The sequence below is a fragment of the Phacochoerus africanus genome, chromosome 3 (assembly GCF_016906955.1).
Source record: "Phacochoerus africanus isolate WHEZ1 chromosome 3, ROS_Pafr_v1, whole genome shotgun sequence".
Taxonomy (NCBI): Eukaryota; Metazoa; Chordata; class Mammalia; order Artiodactyla; family Suidae; genus Phacochoerus; species Phacochoerus africanus.
In genome coordinates, this window is record NC_062546.1 from 168,267,577 (window position 1) to 168,277,373 (window position 9,797).

A 9,797-nucleotide genomic window follows, 5' to 3' on the forward strand; every position below is an offset into this window, starting at 1 on the left:
TGTCTTATTGTGGGTCTCTCTGGATTCATCCTATTTGGAAACATTAGGTTCCTGGTTCTGAATGTCTGTTTCTTCCCCAGGTTGGGGAAGTTTTTAGCCATTATTTTTTTCAATGAACTTTCTTCTGTTCCTGTCTCTCTCTTCTCCTTTGGAGATCCCTAATATATTTACATATATATTGGTCTTCTTGATGGTGTTCTATAAATCCTTTAAACTAGCTTTGCTTATTTTTCATTCTTTGTTTCTTTTGTTCCTTTTATTAAATCCCACTGACCTGTTTTCAAGTTCCCTAAGCCTTTCTCATAGTTCATCTAGTCTGGTATTGAATCCTTAAATTTTCCAGTTCATTCAATTATTATGTTCTTCAGCTCTGTGATTTATTTGTTTAGTACATTATATTTTCTATTGCTTCATTGAAACTCTCCTTTGTTCATGCATTGTTCTCCTGATCTCAATGATCATCTTTATGGCCATTATTTTGAACTCTCTATCAGGTAAATCACTTATCTCCATTTCATTAAGGTCTATTTATGGAGTCTTTTCTTTTGTTTGAAACATATTACTCTGTTTCTTCATTTTCCTTGACACTCTGTATTGGTTTTCTGTGCATTAGATAAAAACAGCCACCTCCCCTAGTCTTGACAGAGTGGTCTTGTGTAAAAGATGAATCCTGTCCAAGATCCTAATTTTATCTCAAACTTTTATAATTTTCTGAGCATCTTCTTTGTTCTTAGTGCCTCCCAGTAGTTAAGGGTATGCTAAGAGCTCTCATCATTCCAAAGTGAAGGATGACAGTTAGCACCTAGATATGCATTAATTGGAAAGTAGACCCTTACATAGCAGCTGATAAAGTGTATAGTTGGGGCCCCTTCACTGAGAAATTGGAAGAAAAGTGTTTTTTCGTGTTCCTCTATTCTTGACCCAAGTACATATCTGCATGTATGGTAGGGAAGTGGGAGGAACTACTGTGTCCATTAAGATATGCTTTTTTGTTTGCTATAACCCTGTTGACTATTACTGTCAAATGGTTCAGGGGTCCATCCCTTGATTAGCAGCCACAAAATTTGGTATACTAGAGATGTGTACAAGCTTCTTCCATGGAGATAGTGGTGACTTGAAGTAGGCCAGAGAAAGAATGATGAGGAGGTGTTCACAAGTTTCCCTGGTCTCTGTGGAGGATCCCTAGATACATACTAAATCAGAATACTTACCCTCAGGCAGTAACTTTTAAAATATTCAAATAAGCCCTTTCTGATGGAAAACAGAGGAATTCGCATTTTTTTTGCCTGCTTACTCTGTGTTAAACCCTGAGGGGATGGCCAGTTGAAACTATTTCTCTGTTTGCTATAGTCCTATAGGAATTGTGAATGCATGCTCTATTAGATATCAGAGCCAGGCACACTGTGGACCTGTCCCTCAGGTAGCAACCACTAAAGCTTAGGCACAGGCATATGTATAAGCTCCTACTACAGAGATACTGGTGGTTTGGAATGAATTAAAGGGAAAAGAAAGAGCAAGTGTCTATTGGCTTCCTCAGCCTCTAAGAACGATGGCAGTCTGTCATTAGATGTGTGATAAATTAGAAAGCTAACCATCAGGCAGCAGTTTTTAATGTAATGCAAACAAACAACTTTCAAGGAAATACTGAGAGGGGGGCATTTTTTGCCTCTTCCCTTTACACTTGACCTTGAGAGGATAGCCCTGTTGAGTCCCCTAAAGCCCATTAAGAATTGTTTTGTTGCTATATGAACACAAGCTTTGTTGGCTTTCAGAGCTGTTTGGAGGGCCCACACCTCCAATGTGAGTCTTAAAAGTGTGGCTCTAGATGTGGCAACCAAACCTTTCACTCCTCAGGGAGAAGATGAAAGAGTTACCTCCTGATTACATAGCATTGTGCTGAGGGTGGGGTTAATGGAAAGTGTGTTTTGGCCTTTCCTACCCTTTTAACGTAAGTGTTGCCTTGTTGGCCGAGGTGTAAGAGACACTCAGCTAGTTTCTGAATTTCATTCAGAGAATTGCCCTATCTGTCTCTTATACTGGTTTACAGCCAATGAGAATAATGGTTCCAGGCCCTCTGAATATATAGAAAGTACTCTATATATCCCCAAATAATTTCCAATTTAAAATTACAATGTTGTGGAGTTCCCGTCGTGGCGCAGTGGTTAACAAATCTGACTAGGAACCATGAGGTTGAGGGTTCGGTCCCTGCCCTTGCTCAGTGGGTTAACGATCCGGCGTTGCCCTGAGCTATGGTGTAGGTTGCAGACACGGCTCGGATCCCACGTTGCTGTGGCTCTGGCGTAGGCTGGTGGCTACAGCTCTGATTAGACCCCTAGCCTGGGAGCCTCCATATGCCACGGGAGTGGCCCAAAGAAATAGCAAAAAAAAAAAAAAGACAAAAAAATAAATAAATAAATAAAATTACAATGTTGTGACCAAAGGATCTCTCTTGGAACCAAAGGATCTATCTTGGGATACATGTGTTTCTTATTTAAGCTCTCCTAATGGATTTAAACTAAAAGCACAGTATGTTTTGGAGATATTTCTTTATTTATTTTAATTCAGCTTTCCTAAGAAAAGCACACTGACTTTGGCTTTCTCTTGCCCTTTCAGTAAAAGTTGCATTCAGGGAAGTAACCTCTCTCCTCTGGAAATAACTGAATGTTAATAGTTGCTTTCAATCTTAATTATTAACATGCCATTCAATCCATGGTGGTTCAGAATTGATAATGAAGAGGAGGATGGTTTCTGGATTAAAGAAATTCAAAATACACCCAGAATATGGAGAATGAAATAAATGTATAGTAAATGCTTCTTAAAATCTCTGCTGTTAATTGTATTAGGAAGAGAGTCAAAAAGCTACAAACAATAAGTGCTGGAGAGGGTGTGGAGAAAAAAGAACCCTAGTACACTGTTGGTGGGATTGTAAATTTGTGCAACCACTGTGGAAAACAGTATGGAGATGCCTCAGAAAACTAAACATATAACTACCATTTGATCCAGCAATCCCACTCCTGAGCATCTATCCAGAGAAAACCATGACTTGCAAAGACACATGTACTCCAGTGTTCATTGCAGCACTATTTGCAATAGCCAAGACATGGAAACAACCTAAATGTCCATTGACAGAGGAGTGGATCCAGAAGAGGTGGTACATATACTCAATGAAATATTACTTAGCCATTAAAAGGAATGAAATACCAGCATTTTTAGCAACATGGATGGACCTAGAAATTATCATGCTAAGTGAAGTCAATCAGTCAATAAGACACCAACATCAAATGCTATCACTGATATGTGGAATCTGAAAAAAGGACAGAATGAACTTCTTTGCAGAACAGATACTGACTCACAGACTTTTAAAAACTTATGGTTTCCAAAGGAGACAGTTTGGGGATTGGGGGGATGCACTGGGTTGTGGGATGGAAATTCTATAAAATTGGATTGTGATGATCATTGTACAACTATAAATGTAATAAACTCATTGAGTAATAAAAAATAATAAAAAATAAAAAATCACTGTTGAAAAAAACATAAAAACATAAATGAATAGCAAATGCTTCTTAAAATCTCTGCTGTCAATTGTATTAGGAAGAGAGGAAAGAGATGAACTCTTAAGTGCATAATTGCTCTTTTAGACAATAAAAGGTTTTCCTGACATTAGTTCCACATGCTGAAGATGGTGTCTTCTTTTTTCACCCCTAACCAGAAATCAGTAGTTAAACAACATTGGAATCTACATTTATTTCTAGAAACCACCTTTTATGGCTATTTTTTAAACACAGAAATAAAATTTTGCAGCTTTCACAGTGTTAACTAGCAGGCTTCAATTTTCATTGCATTTGCCATATGCAGAAATTCACTTTGCACATTTAGAAAAAAGTACTAAAACTTTCCAGTGTAAGAATGCCTGTTTCTACAATATTAATGCTCTCATTGATACTGAGGGTAATAATCAGTTAGATCCATTAAACTATAACTTGCTTAATAAATAATAAAGTATAATTTGCCTTTCGCTGATCGGGCTTGCTTTAGCTGTTTTCACAAACTTGCATGTCTTCCAAGCATCATGCAGCCTAAAAAATAAAATGTTTGCCCAAGTTGTTTATCAGGAACTTGGAGTCAGCTATTACCCAGCTTGAGCTCAAGCTGGTTAAGACTAGTTGGGATCACAAAACATCTGGGCCTGTGCAAATGTTCAATCTGACCATTTGATGTCAGAGATTCAAAAACTCCATACTCTGAATACTAATGCCACCATTTTCTAAACATGGGTAACATGCAAAAGTCTGTAGCTCAGTTGTGCCTGTGCAGTATGACAATTACTTCACCTTTTTCTTATCTCTGATTACCCTTCCCCACACTCTCATACCTCACACCACCTTGCTTCTTTTTCTCATAAATATTCTGAGCCCCCCACATTCAAAGATATGGATTTGAGATGTGTTCTTCAATATCCTCCCTTGCCTACTTCATGAATAAACACTTTTTTGATGGAAACCATTGTATTTCAACTTTTGGCTTATTTTGCAAAGGGCAAACAAACCTGGTTCAGAACCATCACCATTTCCCCAGATTTAAAATGGCTCTTCTAGAAAGTGAACACACCATAAAAATAGAAATGAAAACCATAGGAGTAATAAGAGCTAATCAAATATAAATGCCTTATTCTTAAGGGGGAAAAAATGGTTCTTCTACCACAAGTAAATCTCATTAATGTGTACACTGATAACTCAGAATTTTCAGTAACTCAGATACTTTACGTACACCTCTGTTAGAGATAAAAGTAAGTTACATTCAAATAGAATAAGAGCCAATGAAAATAAAGGACAGTAGCTTAACTTTACATCTTTGAATTTTAAAACTCTTTGTACCATTGACCAAAATCTATTTCCTATATTTTAAAGAGAAATACAAATTTTCCACATCAACAATTAAAGTGCTAAACAGATGTAACTCGTATTTCCTATAATACACCAGCAAGGAAAGGAGAGGAATGAGGGCAGCATAAAAGTCCTACAGAATCAAGGAGTATGATTATCTTTCCTCTGAGCCCATAAGTGATAATCCTGTAACTCACCAAACCCCAAACTCCTCCTTTCCTTAACTTTAGAATTTCAGAGGCAGTTATGATCAGAGCCTAGAATAGGATACAGTATTAGAACATTCAAGTTCTGCTTCCTCTTTAGGCAATTTGCACAGCCACCCTAAGACTTAAGTACCTTATCTGCCAAATAATAATTGCTATGAGGATAGTGTACTATCGTAGACTAAACACAGCACTTAGTATACAAATTCTCTTAGTTTCTCCACTTTCTTCTCCATTTCCTCACTCCAGTTCTCCTTTTGCAGTGTTCCTATCAGGTGCCATTGCATTGCTATCACTCTTCCTGGTTGTAGCTGTTGTATCAAGAGTCTTCCTGGGAATCCACATGTAGTAAAATGGTGGCATCGAGGTCTCAGCTGCTGCTACTATTTTACTACCAAGTGGATTGTGACTATAAATGCAATGTCAGATAATTTAGGCTTATGAAGGAAGTCTAAATTTGGGGTTCATGAGAGTTTCAGATCTCCTTATATCTCATTGGTGCCATTTTGAGTGAGTGCCTAAATTTCTAAGCAGTTTCTCTGGTCAGGGGATTGAAATTATTAATTGGCTGAGATATAAATCATATGTTTCATGCTTGGAGAAATTGAGGATGCTCTACCAAACCATATGGACCAAGGAAGGGAGGCGGTAGATCCCCAAGAGACTCTTACCAGAAGTAGGGTGAATGGATTGACAGAAGATATATCCTCATATCCTACATCTCCCCATACTCACTTCTCTTTAGTGGCTATGTAATGCTTTTGCTTGAAGTCTTCCAAAGATTCCATAATACAATTATTTATGTATATAATTCAAAGCATAAGCTGGCTGGATACCCTCAAGTTTCTTAGCTTTAGGGGAATTAATTGCTGTTATAATTAAATAAAAAGGATTAATTCCCCATCCCATAGGAAGGGGAGGAAGTCTAGAATGCTCCCAAAATATTTCCCAAATTGTGATAGGTAGGTAGAAACTCCTCATCATCTCTCACTTAGGCAATACTCATTCCTTGCCTTCTCACTTTCTGCCATTGCTATTTTCTTCCCATACCACTTGAGCTCTTGTCTTTTACTCCTCAAAATAGAACATGGTTTATAAATGTTATTGAAATTTTAAGTGGAATAGGGAAGAATCAGAGAAGAGGATAGAACAGGGAATAATTCAAAACTGAATTTGAGAATTACTCTTCTTAGAAATTCCTTGGCCACATCCCAAAGTTAATTTCTCATTGACCACTATTTCCATCCCCCCACCTCATACCTTGATCTCCTTCCAGGCTGCTATTTCTCTGGATTTCCCCTCTACTTCACATTTTAAGACTCACAAAGTTCTACTTCCTCAACCCATGAGGAAAAACAGTAAATATTTCCTCCCACTGTAATGCAGAGCAGTTTAGCTCCATATCCCCATTCAATGGAGTATGTCTCTAATTTATCTGATATTATAAACCTGGTATAGAATAATGGCAATTTTTTCAATATTTAACTTCTTTATGATGAATTTGATTTCTGAGGTCTAATACTCAGCTAAAGCAGGAAATGAAGATACATGAAAACATATTTTATTGGCTCTTTTCAATTTCAAATTTTAAAATTAAAACAAAAACACAAAATTCCTGGTACACAGTCCCATGATTCTGTAGCTCCAGAAGTTGTTAGTGGGTTACATAATTTGTATCTGTCAGTAAAGATAAATTATCCATCTCAAGGCTTCCCCAACTTAAAGTGTTAGTACATATCCTTTGCCAATTCTGCCCCCATTAATCTCACAGCTGTCCTTCCTTTCCTCTTCTTTCATGCCACAAAATATTATCATCATGTGCATGAAAGTTATAATATTCTCTAAGTGGACACCTACTCCAATGTCTTGCTTCTACACAGGTAAGTTGTTAAATGTAATACGATATTACTGTACACATATTTAGTAACTAAGGTTCATAGTAAGGCTTATAGTAAGTAGCAGGAGAAGGACAAGAACTTTATCTTCTGATTCATGACACCAAGCTTTGATTCAGTAGACTAGGTAGATTCTAGCAAGCATGCCAATAGATACGAATTAATCTTGGTGTTACTGCTTTCATCCTAAATTTTGGAAGTCCTTCGTTAGTTACAGATGTGTTCCTGTCCAGTACTATCCATCCACTCTACTTTTTTGAAAGTCACAGTCTTTTTTTCTTTTGTTTCTGTATCCCGAGGGTGTGCTATGGCTGGCATCATGATTCTGGAATAAATTTCAAGCCACTTTCCAGATGCCTTTCCTAAAAATATAAGTCAATAAGAAAAGATAGTCGATGCCTGATCCAAAGAAAGCTTGACTGTCTATTTACCAAAAAATCCATAACTTGCTTCATACTTAAGGTTCTTTAAAGAGTGCAGTAAAAGAATTTTTTTCTCTCTAGTGATATTGGATTTATGTATTACAGTTTGTGTAGTGGTTCTTTTTTTTTTTTTTTTGGTCTTTTTGCCTTTTCTTGAGCCACTCCCGTGGCATATGGAGGTTCCCAGGCTAGGGGTCTAATCAGAGCTGTAGCCACCAGCCTACGCCAGAGCCACAGCAACACAGGATCCGAGCCGCGTCTGCAACCTACACCACAGCTCACGGCAACGCCGGATCCTTAACCCACTGAGCAAGGCCAGGGATCGAACCTGCAACCTCATGGTTCCTAGTCAGTTTGTTAACCACTGAACCACGACGGGAACTCCTGTAGTGGTTCTTGTATTCAACTGATTTTTTCTTTAAAGTATATAAGAAGGATAACAAACTAGAGTTTCGTTGTGTACTAGGTGCTAAGCAGTAGCTTACACAGAAATAAAGCATGACTTGCTACATGATTAGATGCCCTTCCTATGGAGATAGGACAGTAGTTAGGCCAACTGACTTTCTAGTGGAGCTGCCTGTGTTCAAATCCCAATTCTACCAACTAGTAACTGTTCCATCCAGGAACTCATTTTCCTGATCCTTTAGATTTGGGATGACAGTAACTACCTCAAAAGGGTATTTTAAGAATTAAATGAGTGAAGCAGTTTCTCTCATGGCTCAGCAGTTAACAAATCCGGCTAGGAACCATAAGGTTGTGGGTTGGATCCCTGGCCTTGTTCAGTGGGTTGAGGATCTGGCATTGCCCTGAGCTGTGGCATAGGTCACAGACACATCTCGGATCCTGCGTTGCTGGGTCTCTGGCGTAGGCCAGTGGCTACAGCTCTGATTAGACCCCCTAGCCTGGGAACCTCCATATGCCACTGGTGTGGTCCTAGAAAAGACAAAAAAAAAAGAATTAAATGAGTTAATATATGAATATATGAAAAGAAACATAGGAGAGTTCTTTGGATACAGTAAGTCATCTTTGAGTGTTTATCACCATTAATTCTTATTAACTCAGTTGAAAAAAACACATAGGCTCAATACTACCTTTAAAGTTTGAAAACATTTATATTCTAAAACATAAAACTCTGCCATTTTTCTAGGGAAAAAGTCCCTCTCTATTTTTTTTCCACCTTCATTCATTCATTTCACAAATATATATTGAGCACCCAAGAGCCATGCAGTAGATGTACCAGGGATGTTGTGCTGAATAAGAGAGTGACATTCCCATGAAGCATTAGTTGTAGGAGAAAAGATAAACACATAAACAAATAAAATTGTCAAGATAATATCAGACTTTGAGCTGTAGGAAAATAAAATTGTGTGATAAAATAGGTGGATGTCGGGGCTAGGGTCACAGTGAGGGAGTCATACTCTAGAGGTGAGATTAAAATTGAGATCTGAATAAGATCATTCTTCAAAGTCTAAGTATATTTCAGCAGAAGGAAGAGCTGGTGTCAAGGAGCAGAAACAAGGCCAGTGTGGCTGGAGTGGCTTGGAATGAAAAATAGGAGATGAATTCAGAGATATAATACAGAGTCTGATTATCTAGGGCCTTATAGACCCTGGTCCAATTTAGACTTTATGCTAAATGAGATGAGAAGCCATTGGGAGTTTAGCATGAGAAAAGATGTCATCTGATTTTTATAATTCTCAACAGTCACTTTGGCAGCTTGGCAGAGAATGGATTATGGCACACAAAGAGAGTAAAGTTAGAGCAGCTGAGAGGCTACTATAGTCAGGTGAGACAGGATGCTAACAGTGGAAATGAGCAGATTCTCATTGTACTTTAGAAGTAGAGTTGGAAGGCTTGGAATAGATATGAAGGTGGGAATAAGAGAGAGATAGGAATCAAGAATGGCTCTTGGTTTTAGCTTTAGAAACTATATGGGTGCTGATTTTTTGAATTCAGAAAACAGGTATAAATTTGGAGGAGAAAATCAAGCGTTTTTTATGGTAATTTTATTTTGATCACATGCACTGAACAAATATTTTTCTAACTTGGAAATGCACTTAAAAATTCATTTTTTTAGTCTTCTGAAGTTTTAACATTGATAAAACTAATTCTGACCAAAGAAACAAATTCATCTTCCCTTTATCATCTAAATTTCGTATTTCATCTGTACATCTATACAACTAAAATTTTTAAATGTCTGCAATCCATTTTCCATAGCTTTCTGCCGGGTTTAAGTAAGCATGAACTCAAGAGAAACTAAAAACCACACCTGCTTAACTTTAATGGTATCAAACCCACGGTATGACTTAAAACAACATGGAGTAAATGAGCTTAATTATGCTGATGACAACAGTAGCCAAAACATGTACTACAAAGGAACTAACAAAGTTT